This window comes from Anomaloglossus baeobatrachus, chromosome 1 (assembly GCF_048569485.1).
Source record: "Anomaloglossus baeobatrachus isolate aAnoBae1 chromosome 1, aAnoBae1.hap1, whole genome shotgun sequence".
In the NCBI taxonomy this organism is placed as follows: domain Eukaryota; kingdom Metazoa; phylum Chordata; class Amphibia; order Anura; family Aromobatidae; genus Anomaloglossus; species Anomaloglossus baeobatrachus.
Genome location: NC_134353.1, coordinates 52,397,934 through 52,406,001, shown reverse-complemented (window position 1 = coordinate 52,406,001; position 8,068 = coordinate 52,397,934). Strand labels below are relative to the sequence as shown.

Genomic DNA, 8,068 nt, shown 5'->3' with positions numbered 1-8,068 from the left:
TCTCAGGTGGAGGACTCCAGCTGTGGCTGCGGGTCTCCTGAGTGACAGCACCGCTGATCGCTCTGCTCACTTCAGTCACTCAAGGGATTTGCGGTCACAGGTGAGTCCTTCACGCATGACCGCAAATCAGGCTGCGACACAGAGAGAGAGAGAGACGCCCAATGTCAGTGAACTCGGGTGAAGGTCTGACGTCACTGCTGCAGACTCCTGTGTCCTGGCACTGACCTCGGAGGTTTATCTGAGTTCATGACATCACACAGAGACAGAGCCGCGGGATGACAATGAAGTTGGGTGAAGTTCATCTGAGTTCATTCTCATCACCCGGCTCTGTCTGTGTCTGCTGTCAGCGGGCATGTAGCAGAGCTGAATTGCTGGGGGACCGCACTGACAAAAATGCATCCAAAACGCATGTAAAATGCTTCCAAAATTCAAGCGTTTTGGATGCATTCTTTTTGTCAACACGCAGCGTCAAGTCTGCCAGAGGGTGTATTTATTTCTGCACTGGTAAGGACGGAACGTGCGCTTGAGCCCTATGAGTCGAGGTGTCAAACAGCAGAAACCCTAACCAGTGACTCCATATTTGAAACCCACTTCTTAAGGAATTTATCTAGCGGTATAGTCAGTATTTTGAACCTAGCGGTGCATCACAGAATTTTATAACAATGGGACGTGTAAATATAAAATTTTAGTGAGGGAAAATGCAATTTATTTTTTTAGCTGAAAAATTTGTATTTCAAGAATTAATAGGTGAAACTAGAACCCACAATTTGTTGAGCAATTTCTCCCCAAAGTACTAATGTTAAACCACACAGCAGGGCTCAGCATAAACATTCTTTTACAACTGAGCCCTACTACTCACAAGGGGATGAGCAAACTAGGAGGAATGTAATACCTGTAATCAACAGGACCCTATTCACACCAGAAGAGCCCCTAAATTTGACACTGGCTTTCCTTGCTTGACCACAGGGCTTAGCACCCTAAGATAAGGCAATTTTGCCTCCGTTCAATGTCTGCTGACTGAGTGACCTTAACTGTACCCTCAACTATTAAAGTGTAGCATTAAACAATAAACGTACATGTAGTGCACACAAGCAGAAGGTGGAACATAAAACTAAGGACGTGTAAACCCTAACATATAGGGAGATGGAGGAAAACAAAAGAAACTCAAAAGATTTATGGAATACTTGTAAACCCCCCAAATCCCAAACATAACATAAAGGCAAGGATACTGGGAAGGGAAACTAACAAACCAATCACAGGGAAAATCAAAGGAAATTAATCATCAAAGTAATACTTGACTAAAGAGCTGGGACTCCAGACATCCATCCAGTATTATAGCCAGCAATAAAGGTGTGTGATGGGGAGTACAAATAGCTCCTCCCAAATGTGATAGGGCAAATAAAAATGAGGAATTATAAACACCTGGTGAAAGGTTAAACAGAAGAGTAAAGGGTGCTTTACACACTGCGACATCGCTAGCGATTGCTACCAATGTAGTGCGGGATAGCACCCGCCCCCGTTGTTTGTGCGACATTTGGTGATCGCTGCCGTAGCGAACATTATCGCTACGGCAGTGTCACAGGCACATACCTTTCCAGCGACGTCGCTGTGACCGCCGAACAATCCCTCCTTCAAGGGGGAGGTGCGTTTGGCGTCATAGCGACGTCATTAAGCAGTCGCCCAATAGCAGAGGAGGGGCGGAGATGAGCGGCCGGAACATGCCGCCCACCTCCTTCCTTCTGCATTGCCGGTGGACGCAGGAAAGGAGATGTTAGTCATTCCTGCGGTGTCACACATAGCGATGTGTGACGCCGCAAGAACAATGAACAACCAGCGGCATGCACCACCAAAGGAGTGATGTGTCAACGATCAACGATTTTTGACGTTTTTGTGATCGTTGATCGTCGCTCCTTGGTGTCACACACAACGATATCGCTAACGGCGCCAGATGTGCGTCACTAACGACGTGACCCCGACGATATAGTGTTAGCGATATCAAAAGTGTAAAGTACCCTTAATGCAAAGGAAAGAAAAGAACTATCAGCATTTGGAAAGAGACAAAAAAAGACTCTGCTCATACAGAGAGGAAAACTGACCACACACCCAGAGGTCACCTGTTCGAGCCCCAGAGTTGAGTCATAACAGGAGTGCTATCTAGCTTTGGGAGCACAGATTTTGCTGGAATACTTTGTGGGCAACATTTGCAAAGGCCTGAAGGACAGTAAACAAGAAAAACAAAACCCAGAAGTTACCCAATTTTAGAAATCTCATCTCAATGAATTTATCTAGTGATACAGTGACTATTTTTGGTCCCACAGGTGTTTTTACTTTGTGACATTCACACCATGCTTTTTCTGTTGAATTGAAAATGCCATTTTACGTGCCCATATATTGTGCCCAGCTTCTGTTGACATGCACCCTGTAAATTGTTAATTGGGTTCTCCTCACTACAGTAATATTAAACGTGGTGGCTGACTGCGGTTTAGGCGTCCTATGAGGTTCAGAAGGAGGAAGTGAAAAGGTTTTGGTACAGTGTTAGCCAGTTGAAAAATTATTGAATGTTCTCAGTGAGAAGAACAAAATTATAATCTTGTGATACCTTTTAATGGCTAACTAAAATAAAATAAAGTGATGTTACAAAGCAAGCTTTCGAGACATCTCAGGTCCCTTCATCAGGCATGGTGAAGGGACCTGAGATGTCTCGAAAGTTTGCTTTGTAACATCACTTTATTTTTTTTTAGCTAGCCATTAAAAAGTATCACAAGATTATAATTTTGTTCCTCTCGCTCAGAAGGAGGGGACATCTGGATTTGGGAGCAAAGAATTCACTGAATTTTATTTGAAGGGTGGGAGCTATGTTGCTCTTTCAGAGCTTTTGTTCTACCGGTAATTTGCAAACCCCTATATTTGTAATCAGTGACATCTGACTAGGGACTTGTTTTGTGCGGGATAAAGTTAGGGTTTTTATTGGTAACATTTTGGGACACAGAACATTTATTTGCTCACTGTACCTGAGGAGCACGTTTTTGTGTTCTTTATTGAGCACTTATGTCGGTGTTCTCATGTATGAGACAAAACCTTCACGGAACCACTCACTATGAGGCAGATGGAGTCACGTTGGACTCAATTTGGCATCTGTTCTGGTAGTATCCATACTTTTAGGCATACATACAAATTTGGTCATCCACACTTGGACACTAAAAAAAATAGCCAGCATGAAATTCACTCACTGAGGAGGAGGTGGCGCTACACACTTATTCCGTGGTGCTAAGGAGTAAAGTCCGCTTTACATGCTGCGACATTGCTACCATTTGCTGGCGATGTCATGCGCGATAGCACCCGCCTCCATCGTACGGCCGATATATGGTGATTGCTGCCGTAGCGAACATTATCGCTTCGGCAGCGTCACACGCACATACCTGCTCTGCGACGTCGCTGTGACCGGTGAACCACCTCCTTTCTAAGGGGACGGTTCGTTCAGCGTCACAGCAGCGTCACTGAACCGCCACCCAATAGAAGCGGAGATGAGCGGGACGTAACATCCCGCCCACCTCCTTCCTTCCTCATTGCAGGCAGCCGCAGGTAAGGAGATGTTCGTCACTCCTGCGGTGTCACACATAGCAATGTGTGCTGCCGCAGGAACGACGAACAACATCATACATGCAGCAGCAGCGATATTCGAGAATAGGGGGGCATGTCACCGATTAGCGATTTTGAACGTTTTTGCGACAATTCAAAATCGCTCATAGGAGTCACATGCAACGACATCGCTAAAGCGGCAGGATGTGCGTCACAAGTTCCATGACCCCTTTAGGCCCTTTAACAACCTCCATGACAAGGATGACAAGGCATATTGGCAGTTATTGGGTTAGCAGAAGCACTATTTTATTTTCTTCACAAACACCCTCCCTCCCCTTTAGGTTCTTCATTCCCAATCAATAAGAAAGCTTAGTTCAAAAACTATTTTTTTTTATTTGTTAAAGGATTTATTGCAATCGCTTTGATAACATATAAAAATAAATTATAAATAAATACAGTAAAATAAAATTCCACCCCACCCCCACTTATATATATATATATATATATTTAGTATAATGCATAGAACGACTATGTACAGGACAGATAATTGTGTGGTGTAATATACGGTTAACGCATTATCATAAAGATTCCATAGAATTTTTATGATAAACAGCAGGATTTAAAAAAAAAATCTCAACAGCAGCCGGCATGACCTAGCTCTTGAGGTTACGCTTTTCTGCCGTCACTGGAGTACATAAGGCTGTCAATGCTGAAATCATTGTAGAAATGGCTGTGGAATTGGCTGCTTTGATTGGAGTCTATGAAAGGAGCTCTGTTGAGGTGTAATGTGTCCTGCAAATCTGGGGATGGTTCCACGCAGCTTGGGAGGAAACTGTTTAATGCCAGGAAGTTCTGCTGGGATATATCATTGACCAGCCCCAGAGACACCGGCCTGTTCACAGAGCTGAAGTCCAAGGAGGAGGTCACACCACTAAAAACGTTATTAAAATAAGGGGTCGAGTTGATTCCAGAGAGAGATGTGCTCTTCTGGTTTTCTAAGGAGGCTTCCATGACAGGGGATGATGGGGTGACAATAGATGAGCTATCCCCACCTTCCCTCCCTAGAGCCGAGGGACCTTCTTCTTCCTTAGCCGTGACAGCGTCAGTCATGTTGGATTTTGACCTGCGCTTTCTTCTCCTGCGGAAGTTCCCATTATCCATTATCTTCTCGCAATTGGCATCCAGGGTCCAGTAATTGCCTTTGCCTAAACATTGTAAAAGATAATATATTGAAATATAAACAAAGAAATACAAATATTACAGTGCTAAAATACCCAAGATTATGATAAATGTATAAGATATTAGAAAAATCTCTGAAAAAAATATTTTTTACTGATACACGAAGTTCAAGAGCTTCTAAAGCTTTTTTTTTTTTCTTACATCCTCTTAAATCTAAAAATTAACTTATGTAAAAATATAAACACAATTTGTAACAAAAAAATACTACTAGTAATATTTTCTGCTAAACTTGTGTTTTTGGTGGTACAATGTTTTATGCTTGGCTACACTTGGGCCGTTGGTGGGCAAGAACTTAATGAATAGAAGTGCAAAGAATTAACAGATAATTCAACTCATATTTCAATAAAAAAATTACAAAATTAAAATACAAAATTAAGTTTGACTCAGTAAATATTACTATTGCAACAATTGAATATTTAAATTTAGATTGATAATAGTCATATTCTTACCTGGGTCGTCCTCCTCTCTTGGCATTTTCTTAAAGCTGTCATTCAGAGACAAGTTGTGCCGAATAGAATTTTGCCATCCTGCTTTATTGCTTTTATAAAAAGGAAAATTGTCCTCCACATACTGATATATCTGGCTCAGGGTTAGTTTCTTTTCCGGACTATTCTGTATGGCCATAGCAATAAGAGCCGAGTAAGAAAATGGAGGCCTTACTAGCTTCAGAAGTTCCTCCTGAGAAGCCATGGAAAACCAACCCAGATCTGTCCCAATGAATCCAGATGAATTTGGAAGGAATTGTCTCTGAGATCCATAAGAAGGTAGCATATAGGAGTTTGGGTTATTTCCATGAAGATAACCAGGAGTATTGTTGACTCCTGGCCCATTAAGCCAAACGTGAGGGTTGGTTGAAGGTTGATAGTCTTCAATTCCATAGTTGGCTGGTCTTGGCGCTGAATCTACGTTCTGCTGGTTGAACATACTGAAGTTCTCATAATTGGCTGCCATCTCTGTGGTCTCCTGGGAACGTTTTGGAGGAGTCTGATGAAGACTTGAAGATCTCTGAGCTGGAAGATGAATTCAGCTAATGCTCTTCACACATGAAGGTTCTGCTGGGAACAGGTGCCTTATGGATTTGGAGTGCTGGCTTTATACTTCTCCAGAGCAAGATCCTCACAGCCAGAGGCCAGTGATTGGTGGGGGTTTTTTTTTTCTTTCCTCAACAACCAACTGTATGCTTCATTTTAAAGATAAGCGTGAGAATGCAAAGTGAAGGGCCAATCACCAAAGAGGCACCAGAGAGAAGGTTTTTTTTTTTTTGTTTCTATTCAATGTTCTTCTGATCTATCTGCAACTGCACTTGAGATTTTTTTTCCTAACTTGGATTAATGCTGTGAAATAAAAGTGCAAAGAATTCACAATGAAAAAGGCAAGTTTTTCATATGACCGATGAGAATCTATATTTTTACTACCTTTTTTACATTGATTTAAACATGTTAAAAAAAGAAAAATGACCGAATAATGCGACGTTCAGTTAAACAGCTAAACTTCTAGACATTCTTTAAAAACCTTTATTTAATGATTAACATCATGTTAATAGAATATTAAGCAATGTTTAAAATATAAAATATTGATAACACATCCCTTAACAATTTGTCTCTAAAATATGCATTTATTTTTCCTTTAAGAATAAAATTTATTTTAGGAAATTACTATAATGTAGGATAACATAAATTGCATCAATACTGTTTTTTATCTGACCATGTTTAAGTATAATTTGCTTTTTTTTCACAATTTAATCTATCATACATTAATTTTAAGACTTGAAATAAAAATACATTTCTTAAAAAGCAAAACATGTTTTTGTTAATTTTGCATATCGTGTGATGTGATTAGCAAATATCTATACTATAAAATTCACACTGCTGCTTTGATCCAATAAAAGCAGCATTATATACAGTATATACAGGCGGTTATTTATTTTTTTTCTTCATATAATATGGATTAATAATAAGGAAAAGTCATTAATCTGCACTATACTATGAGAACCTCATCAGAATAATTCAATCTTGAATTTATTTTAATTCCTTACCTTGTACAATATAAATGGATTAGCTTCTATTCTGATTTATTTCCATTTTTTTAAGTCAAAGATTTAAAAATATTTAAGAAAAGAAACCCAAAACCTTTATTTGGAATTTTTTTTTATAAAGTTATAACTTGTAAATTAGGTGTTGTACACACTTATTTTTTTTTTTCAGCCATAATAGCAATGGAAGCAGCATTAATTTTTTTTTATTGCAAAAACACCAGATTCACTATTAAAAAGGTTGCAATTTTTTTTTTTATTTTTTTTTTAATTGTTGTTTATCTCCACTACTTTTTTTTAAAAAAAGTGGACAAATCTTTGCCAAGAGCACGTTTGCAAATGGATTCTAATTTATATCATTAAAGTGAATAAATGCAGAGCGCTCTTAATTATGCAGAATTTAAGCACATATCTGCTATAGTCATTGAAGTCTAGGTCTACTACATCAGCAGGTAGGAGTAAAGTTTTGAAAGCCCCTGATCCTGCAGAAATAAAGAATGACCCTAATCAACCATTCTATACTGTAGGCGCTCACTGACCACAAAAGGTATTCACTACAGTTGTGTCTGGCTCTTGTATACCCCAGACGGGTGACTCTTACCTTCACTCATATGTAAACTATGACCTGGAGGAGATCTCCAGAATCTTACCAGGGGGTCAGGGTCTAGTGCAGGGAAGATGGTGTTTAACCCCTTAAGGATCAAGTCATTTTGTACAGTAATGAGCAAGACTCATTTATTTTTTTTTTTATAATGCTGGACTGCTTCAATAGATCCCTGTGATTCTGAGACTGTGGTTTTTTTTTGTGACATGCTGTACTTCATGTTAATGGTAAGCTTTGGTTGATTAATAATTGCGTTTTATTTATGAAATATCAAAAATTTGGCAAAAACTTTGAAAATTCCACAATTTGCAAAACTTGAATTTTTATGTCTTTTAGGCCCGTTTCACACGTCAGAGAAAAACACCGACGTTCTTCACTGACGTGTAAAACACGCACATGTCCCTCCATGTTCCGTGATTCATGGCACATGTAGGTTGTCCATGTGCAATCCGGGATCCGTGATTGCAAATGGACATTACTCACCTGCCTTCACTACTGCTGTCCATGGTGCTGAACTCCCCGGCTCTGCAGCGTCCGCCCATCGCTCTCTGCAGCTACTTCCGGGTCGGCTGTTCCTGCTTTCATGAATATTCATGAGCCGGGCAAGAGCTGCA

General features: G+C 40.1%; 1 pseudogene; it reads right to left on the bottom strand.

Annotated features, from left to right (window-relative positions):
* Positions 1-4,245: 4,245 nt before the first annotated feature.
* LOC142260530 (forkhead box protein I1c-like) lies at positions 4,246-7,461 on the bottom strand (annotated as a pseudogene).
* Between the last annotated feature and the right edge of the window lie 607 nt (positions 7,462-8,068).